The 10,257-nt window shown below is 44.3% G+C and overlaps 1 long non-coding RNA gene across 1 annotated transcript; it reads left to right on the top strand.

Annotated features, from left to right (window-relative positions):
• The first annotated feature begins 762 nt into the window (after window positions 1-762).
• LOC308595185 lies at window positions 763-8,291 on the top strand. Its single transcript, XR_014011882.1, has 3 exons — window positions 763-3,344; window positions 3,580-3,934; window positions 7,609-8,291. It is a non-coding gene; the product is annotated as an uncharacterized lncRNA (long non-coding RNA).
• Window positions 8,292-10,257: the final 1,966 nt, after the last annotated feature.

Genomic DNA, 10,257 nt, shown 5'->3' with positions numbered 1-10,257 from the left:
GCTGCTTTAAAAAAAGCTTGGTTTATTAATTTTTTTCCCTAGATTTTTCAGCCTCCCTTTCAGGGTGTCTGTCCCCACAAGGCAGTTCACGCAACATGATAGGGACAAAAAGCAAAACAAACATGTGCTGTATATGGGTCCTTGGAATCTATAAATTTTTCCACAAAGCTTGGACAATTATAACATTTCTTGTACAGTTCTGATGAATAAGCTGCCCATTTTCTGCCCTGGTTTTTGCATCTAGATTTGATCTGACTCACATCTTCCCTATAAAAGGATATGTTTTTATTGCACATCCATATTTTTTTTTCCCCAGATGGACAGGGCGGCAATAAAGGCCAGCTTGCATGCTTTTATTTCTCAAGCAGGTTTTTTCAAAATTCTTATCTCAAGGATTAAAAAGCAGGAACAAAAGCTCCAGGCTTCCACTGTTGCCTTTCATTGGTCTGGAAAAAAACAGACCTGGATTTCCAACTTCATAAACTTGCTACTACTGTATAAACCCTCAACTTACAAACTTTTAACTTGTGCGCATTCAGCTTTAGGAATGTGGCAAAAATGTATTGACACATTACTGTAAATGATTTATAAACTACAGGTGAAGCATTCAAACTTTATCCTTGTTCTTCCTGTGTGACAATTATTCTGTACATGATGTTTCTTCCAGTCCTTGTAAAATATATATTATGCCTATCTTTTCCCGGTTCTTGCTGTTCTCCATCATGCCTTGGGCAGAGCTATTAGCTATTAGCCCACAACACAACAAAACATCCAACATTAAGAAACAAAATTTCCTATACGAGCAACAAACCAGCCAATAAATCAATGGAAATCAGTAACAACAGCAACAAGAATAAACACTTTATAGTTCTACCCAAATTAAAACAACCTCCAAGCCCAACAGAACATTTAACCAACCCAACAAAAACAAAACAGAGGAACCAAAATTGGAAACATTTAAAACATTTTTGCCAGTCACCTCAACCCAAGAGTTGTTCCTGCAATGTCCCTCAGGCCTCCCAGGAGCCTGTTTTGGCTGTTCAAAGTGAGTCTGGGCTCCACCTCCTAGGCCAGGTAGATGTGGGTCTTGCAGGAGGGAACAGGTCTTCCTTCCGGCACTTGCAGCAGCAAATTACTGTAAATCCCATCCATCTATCCAAGGTCAGTGGGATGTGAACTTAATGGGAAAGTTTGCATACCCCTCAGAGCCTTACCCAAAGTTTACTGCTTTTCTGGTTCAGATTACTCCTTGAGAAGCCCCTATCTGGTGATATTTCTTTTCTAATTTTCATTAAATTTTTCTAATTTACATTTCAAAATATTCATTTAGACAACCTTAAACCAATGACTTCCCTTCTTCTCTTTCTGTGGTTCATTTTGCACACCATACTTTCCTGCATATTTTACATGAACTAAACCATTCAGTATTCCATTGTTACCTCCATCAAAACTTATTTACACTGTTGAATTTATCTTAATGCTATTTATTGACCAGTTCCCCAGGGGCAGTTCCTCATTCTCACCAAAGTCCCAAACAGTTGGCAACCTCGGTGAGGAACTGCGAAGCAATCTACCGCTGTGTGTCAGAGGAAGCTTTCGCTTCCTTCCCAATATCTCCATGACTGGAGGGGTGGTGGTCTCCTTCGAGATTGATGTCTTCCAAATCAACGCTATCCACAGTTATTGGAAGGAATCAGTCCCTTCTGCATGGCCGATAGGCACCGTTCCAAAGTTACCTAATGTTGGTCACATGAGCACCCTTGCACACATTTCGCAACCACCCGCCCTCATGAGATCCAGAAGCTTGCTCAAAAATACCACACCACAAACGCCCATGAGTCACAGGTTGAGCAATATGTTCCTTTCATTTCACAGATTCAATGTTTGTTTTTAAAATCACATTTAATTGGTGTCGTCAAGAGTTTTCGGGTGGTTTTTCCGGAACTGCCACCTGGCATCCAGAGATTTCTTCTGAAATCATTGCCCCAAATATTCTCACTAAAGAACCAGATAAAATGTTTATAGGGTGGCCACAGTCCCTCCAACACTGGAGAGAAGCCTGTGGATTTATTTTGTTCTGCTTTTGTGGCATGAGAGTACCATAAATTTATTTCCCCTTTCCAGTCATCTACGTTAATTTCCCCAAATTATTTTTGCTCTCTTTGTCTGTTGCTCATAGTTGTCTAAAACTATCAGATTTGACAGACATCTCATTGCTTGGAATCCTGCGTATAATGGAGAGGGTCCTTTTGATGGACAAAGCGATACTCAGGATTAAATTTTCCAACGTTCAAGGGTGGATGTGAATTGTAGGATTTGGGATGACTTGCCTGATGTAGCTGGAGCGAATCGCTCCTCCTGGTTCTCCACCTTCGCATTAATCTGGTCACCTGGTTGCAATCCTTCACAAAAGGCAAAATAAAAATTCTACTCGTTCCCGAGCTGGAAACTTTGGATAGTTATCTGGGTAAAATAATAAAAGAGGACACCTGTTCTGAAACAGTTGCGCTGGCTGCCAATTCGTTTCCAGGCCCAATTCAAGATGCATCAGCTTCGTGCTTCAGGTAGGCCCCAAATACTGGAAAGACCGCCTACTTTCCTACAAACCCTTTGGGGTGGCCAGATCAGGAGCTGTAAGGAGGAGGCTAGAAAAAAGGATGGCGGCTGCAGAGCCTCCAAGAGTCCCGCTTTTCCCGGGACTGCCATGGAAAGCTTTCAGCCGCCACAGGTTCTTTTTTTAAAATGATTTTTTATTTGATTTTACAAGTATAAAATTATAACAATACAACCATCCACATCAACAGTTACAGATTCCTCCGAAGCTCTGGGTTTCCCACCTCCCCTCCATGGGTCCTATTATTAAACCTTTTCTACTGCATCTTTTCCAATAATCTATATTTTATATAACATCATTGTCTCCATAGTCCTTGCTACATTACAAGTGTGATTGAAACCCTGCTAATGTTTCCATCTGCTTACAGTAGTCTCTTGAGATAAGTTATAAATTTTCCCCATTCTCTATTAAAGTTTTGGTTTTCTTGGTTCCTGAGCTTTCAAGTCAGTTTTGCCATAGTCCAACAGTATAATTTGCCATTCTTCTCTGGTAGGGACTTCTTCCCATCTCTGGGCTAACAACATCCATGCGGCTGTTGTCACACACGTATCAGTAGAAGGGGTTTGAATGTCCTCCTTGGGTGTGCTCTGGACAGCAGGTCACCGGCAGAGCACATCTTTCTCATGCAGAAAGTCAAAGGTTCAATCCCTGGCATCTCTGGATAGGATTGGGAAAGAACAGCCCCCACCCCCCAGGAAGTGCTGCCAATCAATCTAGAGACAATACAGTGGTACCTCAGGTTAAGTACTTAATTCGTTCCGGAGGTCTGTACTTAACTTGAAACTGTTCTTAACCTGAAGCACCACTTTAGCTAATGGGGCCTCCTGCTGCTGCCGCGCCGCTGGAGCACAATTTCTGTTCTCATCCTGAAGCAAAGTTCTTAACCCGAGGTACTATTTCTGGGTTAGCGGTGTCTGTAACCTGAAGCGTATGTAACATGAGGTACCACTGTACTGATCTTGAAGGACACAAGGATAAAAAATAATATATAATGAGTTGAAAAAAGTTTAAAATAAACTTTGCTAAAAATACTTTAAGCCTTTCTTTTAGGAATCCTAGTTGCTGAAATCCCAAGGGAGCAGAAAAGACTATTTATGTACAAGATCACGGCTGTGCCGTTGTTACTGGCCCAGATATGGAAAGAAGATAAAGTCCTGACCAGAGAAGGATGGCAGGTGACGTTGATGGATTATGTCGAAATGGCTAAAATGACTGGAAAAATCAGAAATCAGGAAAACCAAAATTTTAATAAGGAATGGGGGAAATTTATAATCTATTTTAAAGACCATTGTAAACAGTTAAAATCGTTCGTATGATTAAGTTGTGGAAGGAAGCCTACATTACACTTATACCAAAAACAGAGACTGAAAAGACACAGCTTAAGAACTACCGCCCCATATCGTTGCTTAATGTGGATTACAATTTTTTTGCAGATATTTTGGCTAAAAGATTAAAAAAGGTGTTAGCAGAAGAAATTCATAAAGACCAAGCGGGCTTTCTCCCGGGCAGACATTTGTCTGACAATACGAGGAATATAATTAATATTCTAGAAAAACTACAAGTGAATATCAATACTAAGGCAGTTTTGATATTTGTGGATGCAGAGAAAGCTTTTGACAACATTTCTTGGAGCTTTATGAAGAAGAATCTACAGGGGATGGGGGTAGGCCAAGGTTTTGAAAATGGTATAGGTGCAATTTATTCTGAACAAAAGGCAAAATTAATTGTGAACAAAGTAGTGACAGAAGAGTTTAAGATTGAGAAAGGGACACGACAAGGTTGCCCAATTTCTCCATTGCTTTTTATATCGGTCCTCGAGGTTTTGCTAAGTATGATTAAAAAGGACCAAGAGGTTAAAGGTATACAAGTGGGAGCTAAACAGTACAAACTGAAAGCCTTTGCTGATGATCTAGTATTGACTCTACAGGAGCCAGAATCTAGTACTAAAAGGGTATTGGAACTGATTCAAGAATTCGGACAGGTAGCAGGTTTTAAGTTGAACAAGATGAAAACTAAGGTTTTAGAGGAAAACTTAACTGTGAATGAGAGAGAGAAATTTCAGGAGGAGACAGGACTAACATTAGTTAAGAAAGTGAAATATTTAGGGGTTAACGTGACTGCAAAAAATGTGAATTTATTTAAGGATAATTATGAAAAATGTTGGACTGAAGTGAAAAAGGATTTAGAAATATGGACAAATTTTAAGTTATCATTGTTAGGCCGAATCGCTGTGATAAAAATGAACGTGCTGCCAAGGATGTTGTTTTGTTTCAAATATTGCAAATTTTGGATAAGATGGATTGTTTCAAGAAGTGGCAGAAAGATATTTCCAGATTTGTTTGGCAGGGCAAGAAGCCTCGAATAAAATTTAAGATATTAACTGATGCTAAAGAAAGAGGTGGATTTGCCCTGCCAGACCTTAAACTTTATAATGAATCAGCTGCTTTTTGCTGGCTGAGAGAATGGCTGCTTCTTGAAAACACAGATGTGTTGGATTTAGAAGGTTTTAACAATGTATTTGGCTGGCATGCATATTTGTGGTATGATAAGGTAAAAGCACATAAAGCGCTTAAAAACCATATTGTAAGAAAACCACAGTTTAATGTTTGGATAAGATATAAGGATTTGTTAGAAAAGAGAACTCCAAGATGGCTGTCACCAATGGAAGCGAAGGAACAGAAAAAACAATATGGAGGCCAAATGGCCGAAATATTGGAAAATATTGGAACAAGATGGAGACAGAATAAAATTGCAGAGCTTTGAAAAATTGAAAAACAAAGTGCGAGATTGGCTCCATTATTATCAAATAATGGAGGCTTACAATTTGGACAAAAAAGTTGGTTTCCAGGTGGAAAAATCAAAATTGGAAACAGAATTGTTGGATCCAAAAATTAAGAATTTGTCAATAATGTATAACTTGCTGTTGAAATGGAATACTCAGGATGAAACGGTGAAATCAGCTATGATTAAATGGGCACAAGATGTTGGACATAACATAATGATGGCTGACTGGGAACAGTTATGGACCACAGGTATGAAATTCATGGCATGTAATGCCCTAAGAGGAAATTTAATGAAAATGATTTCTAGGTGGTACATAACACCAGTCAAGCTTGCAAAAATTTACCATTTGCCCGACAATAAATGTTGGAAATGTAATGAGACTGAAGGTACATTTTTTCACCTTTGGTGGACATGCCCAAGGATTAAGACATTCTGGGAGATGATTTATAACGAAATGAAAAAGATATTTAAATATACTTTCCTGAAGAAACCAGAGGCCTTTCTCCTGGGCATGGTCGGCCAATTGGTGCCAAAGAAAGATAGAACTTTTTTAATGTATGCAACAACAGCAGCAAGAATACTTATCGCAAAGTATTGGAAGACACAAGATTTACCCACCCAGGAAGAATGGCAGATCATAGAATCATAGAATCATAGAGTTGGAAGAGACCACAAGGGCCATCGAGTCCAACCCCCTGCCAAGCAGGAAACACCATCAGAGCACTCCTGACATATGGTTGTCAAGCCTCTGCTTAAAGACCTCCAAAGAAGGAGACTCCACCACACTCCTTGGCAGCAAATTCCACGGTCGAACAGCTCTTACTGTCAGGAAGTTCTTCCTAATGTTTAGGTGGAATCTTCTTTCTTGTAGTTTGGATCCATTGCTCCGTGTCCGCTTCTCTGGAGCAGCAGAAAACAACCTTTCTCCCTCCTCTATGTGACATCCTTTTATATATTTGAACATGGCTATCATATCACCCCTTAACCTCCTCTTCTCCAGGCTAAACATGCCCAGCTCCCTTAACCGTTCCTCATAAGGCATCGTTTCCAGGCCTTTGACCATTTTGGTTGCCCTCCTCTGGACACGTTCCAGTTTGTCAGTGTCCTTCTTGAACTGTGGTGCCCAGAACTGGACACAGTACTCCAGGTGAGGTCTGACCAGAGCAGAATACAGTAGCACTATTACTTCCCGTGATCTAGATGCTATACTCCTATTGATGCAGCCCAGAATTGCATTGGCTTTTTTAGCTGCCGCGTCACACTGTTGGCTCATGTCAAGTTTGTGGTCAACCAAGACTCCTAGATCCTTTTCACATGTACTGCTCTCAAGCCAGGTGTCACCCATCTTGTATTTGTGCCTCTCATTTTTTTTGCCCAAGATGAAGTTGATGGACTACAGTGGTGCCTCGCAAGACGAAATTAATCCGTTCCGCGAGTCTCTTCGTCTAGCGGTTTTTTCGTTTTACGAAGCAACCCTATTAGCGGCTTAGCGCTATTAGCGGCTATTAAAGGCTTAGCGGCTTAGAAAAAGGGGGAAGAAAGCGAAAAAAATCGCAAGACTCGCAAGACTTTTTCGTTTTGCGAAGCAAGCCCATAGGGAAATTCGTCTTGCAAAGCGCATCGAAAAACGGAAAACCCTTTCGTCTAGCGGGTTTTTCGTCTTGCGGGGCACCACTGTATATGGAACTGGCAGAAATGACTGGCAGAATCCGAGACCAGGGAGAAGAATCGGTGGAAGACTGGAAAAAGTTTAAAAACTATTTACAGAAATACTGTAAAATTAATGAATGTTAGAAAAATGTTGGAATGAAGTTATATGGCTTTAGTAGAAATGTTATAAGGAATTAAGTATAGATAGATTATTAAAGGGAAAAATAAGGTTAGAATGTGTTAAGATAATTATAGGATAGAAAACAGAGGAAGATGGAAAGGAATTGCTGAAACAATTAATAGAAGTGGAACACAAAAAGGGAGGTGTGAGGTGGTCGTGGAAATAAGTGAATGAAAGATAAGATATTGAAATTGGATTGTGCTTTAAATGGTTTTTGTTTTGTTTTGTTAGTTGTTTGGGTTAGTGTTTTGTAGTGTTTTTTGTATTGTAATTTATTCGTTTTTTCCTTTTTTTTTTCTGTAGTGTTGTGTTTAAATTGTTGAAAAATTAATAAATATTATTTAAAAAATAAATAAAATAAAACCGTTCGTAAGATTAGAATAGCACTTGTAGTTTAAGGGTGAATTCTGGACACAATGGAGATGTAAAAGATTTGGACTATCATAAAAGATACAGAAGGAAATGATAAATAACAGAACCCACAAAGAGGAGGATGGAAGTCCAGGAGATTCCTTGAAATCTTGTTTTTATTATTTATGTTTGATACAGCTCTGTAACATTTTAATCTGAAAAACCAAATAAATAAATTTATAAAATAGAAGGACCCAAGGATCTGACTTGCTATAATACAGCTGATGTTGCTTTGTGTTTTCGGTTGCAACTGGAAGCAGTAAGAACAGGAGCTTTGATATCCAGTTTTGCATATATGATCAGCATTCATCCAGACGTTAAACGACATTAACCTCTTGACATTGGTGGGAACTCTTGGAGCACATCAAGAAACCAGAATATGATGCCAAAGCTGAAATCCAATATGCTACTTGGAGATTAGAATTCCTCTCTTGCCCACCCCCTCTACTCCTGAGTTATGAAATCTAAGACATGTCAAATAATATTGTTAGCCTGAAAGACACCTTTCAGAGAATGGGATATCAACAGGAGACGTCTGAAGTCTTTGGATTGCAACTTATTGATGCTTCTCCCAGCATAGCATTTGTGCTTTGGAGCGAATCCCATGTTTCTCCTTGGGGCTTATTTCTCAGCAAATATGCACAGAGTGGACTAGAGCAGTGTTTCCCAACCGGTGTGCCGCGAGAGATTGCGTGGTGTGCCGTGGGAGGGAGGCGGGCGAGTCGGGCGGCGAGAGGCGGGGCGGCGAGGATCCGCGTCGAGCCGGGGGCGGCTCCGCAGTGGTGGTGCCGAGGTTTCTCTCTCCATTCTCCCCTCACACACACACACAGGAAATAACACAGGATCAGCTGACAGGACCCGGCCAATGGGGCGGCGGCGGGGCAGCGCACGCAAAAGGGAGGAGCGCGAGACAGCGGACGAGGAGGAGGCCGGCATGTCCGGGCAGCGGCAGCAACAACAGCAGCAGCAACTCCCAGCGACGGCTCCTCAAGCCCCGGGCAACCCTACTCCCTCACCGGCCTCGGCCGCCCTCCTGCTCCACCCGCCGCCGCCTCCCCCGCCGCCGGCCACCTCGGCCCCGCCGCCACCCCCTCCTCCGCCCGCTATCGCCGCCACCACCACAACAGCCGCCGCCGCCTCAGCTGGGCCCATGCCTGCCGGGAGCGGCGGCGGCAGCAGCAGCAGCAGCAGCGCCCCGGCGCCCTTCCCTCACGGCGGCGACCCGGCCCTGCAGTGGCGTAGCGTGGGGGGTGCAGGGGGGGCCGGCCGCACTGGGCGCAACATCTGCGGGGGGCGCACTCGCAGCTCTCTGCCCCTCCCGAGGTACTATTTCTGGGTTAGCGGAGTCTGTAACCTGAAGCGTATGTAACCCGAGGTACCACTGTACTTCCAAGTCAGCGTGCAAGGGATTGCAGGACCGGCGGACTTGGCGGTGGGGGTGGTTGCTGGAGCCTTGTCTGTCCTTTCAGCCCCGCACCCACCGCAGACCCCTTCCTATGCCACTGGTAGCTAGGCGAGGCGGGGGGCACTGGGCGCCACACCTCGGCGCCTGCAGCGTGCCTGAGCCATGCGTCTGCGGGCGAACTGCCCGCAAGCTCCGCTCTGGCCTCTGCCCACCGCCTCAGCCTCCCTACAGCTGAGGGGGAGGCTGCAGCGAGGCTCCACGCAGCGCGCCCTGCCATGGCTCGCCCCCATGGCACTCGCCCCTGGCTGCAGGACGCGCGCGCCGCCCCGGGCCCCTGAGCGGCTAGCTGCGCCGCTGCGCTGAGCGCAAGGAATACGTCCTCTCCGAGTTCGGCGTCCTCTTCGTGGGCAGCGCGAACCGCATCTCCAGCTTCGGGTGGAACTTTGGCCAGGTAGGGGGAAGCCTTTGGGCGGGGGGGGGGGCTGGAGACCGGGGTGGGGAGGGGTTAGGAGAGACGCTACCGGCGCTGTCCAGAAATGCCCAGAGCAACTGGAGCTCAGCTACGCGCACACATGCGCCCTCCAAATCCCGTTTCCCACCCCTTTCTCAAAAGAAGAGAGAAAAAATGGGTCCTGGGTGTGAAACCAAAGGACCTTTCCAGCTCCTCCTCAATTCCAGGTGTGGATGGCAATGCCTCGTGTCTCCTCCCCCGCGACCAGAGCACACTTCCTAGGCTGGTTGGACGGTCCCTGGGGGTCTTCGGGTTGCCATATTTTGAAGAGCAAAAAACAGGACACATTTGTCGACTTCTGCTTTTAGCTATGGATCAGTGGCCTAGCGTGGGGGGTGCAGGGGGGGCCGGCCACACCGGGCGCAACATCTGGGGGTTAGTGTTAGGGGGCGCAAATCCACGGGTTAGGGGGCGCAAATTACTTACATTGCCCTGGGTGCTGACAACCCACGCTACGCCACTGCGGCCCTGAACGAGCAGGAGAAGGAGCTCAAGTGACGCTGCGCGCTGACGTCACGGGGCTGTAATGGTGGTGTGCCTCGAGATTTTTTTCATCAAACAAGTGTGCCTTTGCCCAAAAAAGGTTGGGAAACACTTGACTAGAGGGTGCTGACTGTAAAAACAATATTTAAGTGATAGGCACTATATCCCGTATTTTTCGCTTTATAACACACACTCGACCATAACACGCATGTAGTTTT

This window comes from Podarcis bocagei (genome assembly GCF_964188305.1).
Source record: "Podarcis bocagei genome assembly, chromosome: 9".
NCBI lineage: Eukaryota > Metazoa > Chordata > Lepidosauria > Squamata > Lacertidae > Podarcis > Podarcis bocagei.
Note: the sequence above shows the minus strand (reverse complement) of the source record. Positions and strands in the feature narration are given on the sequence as shown.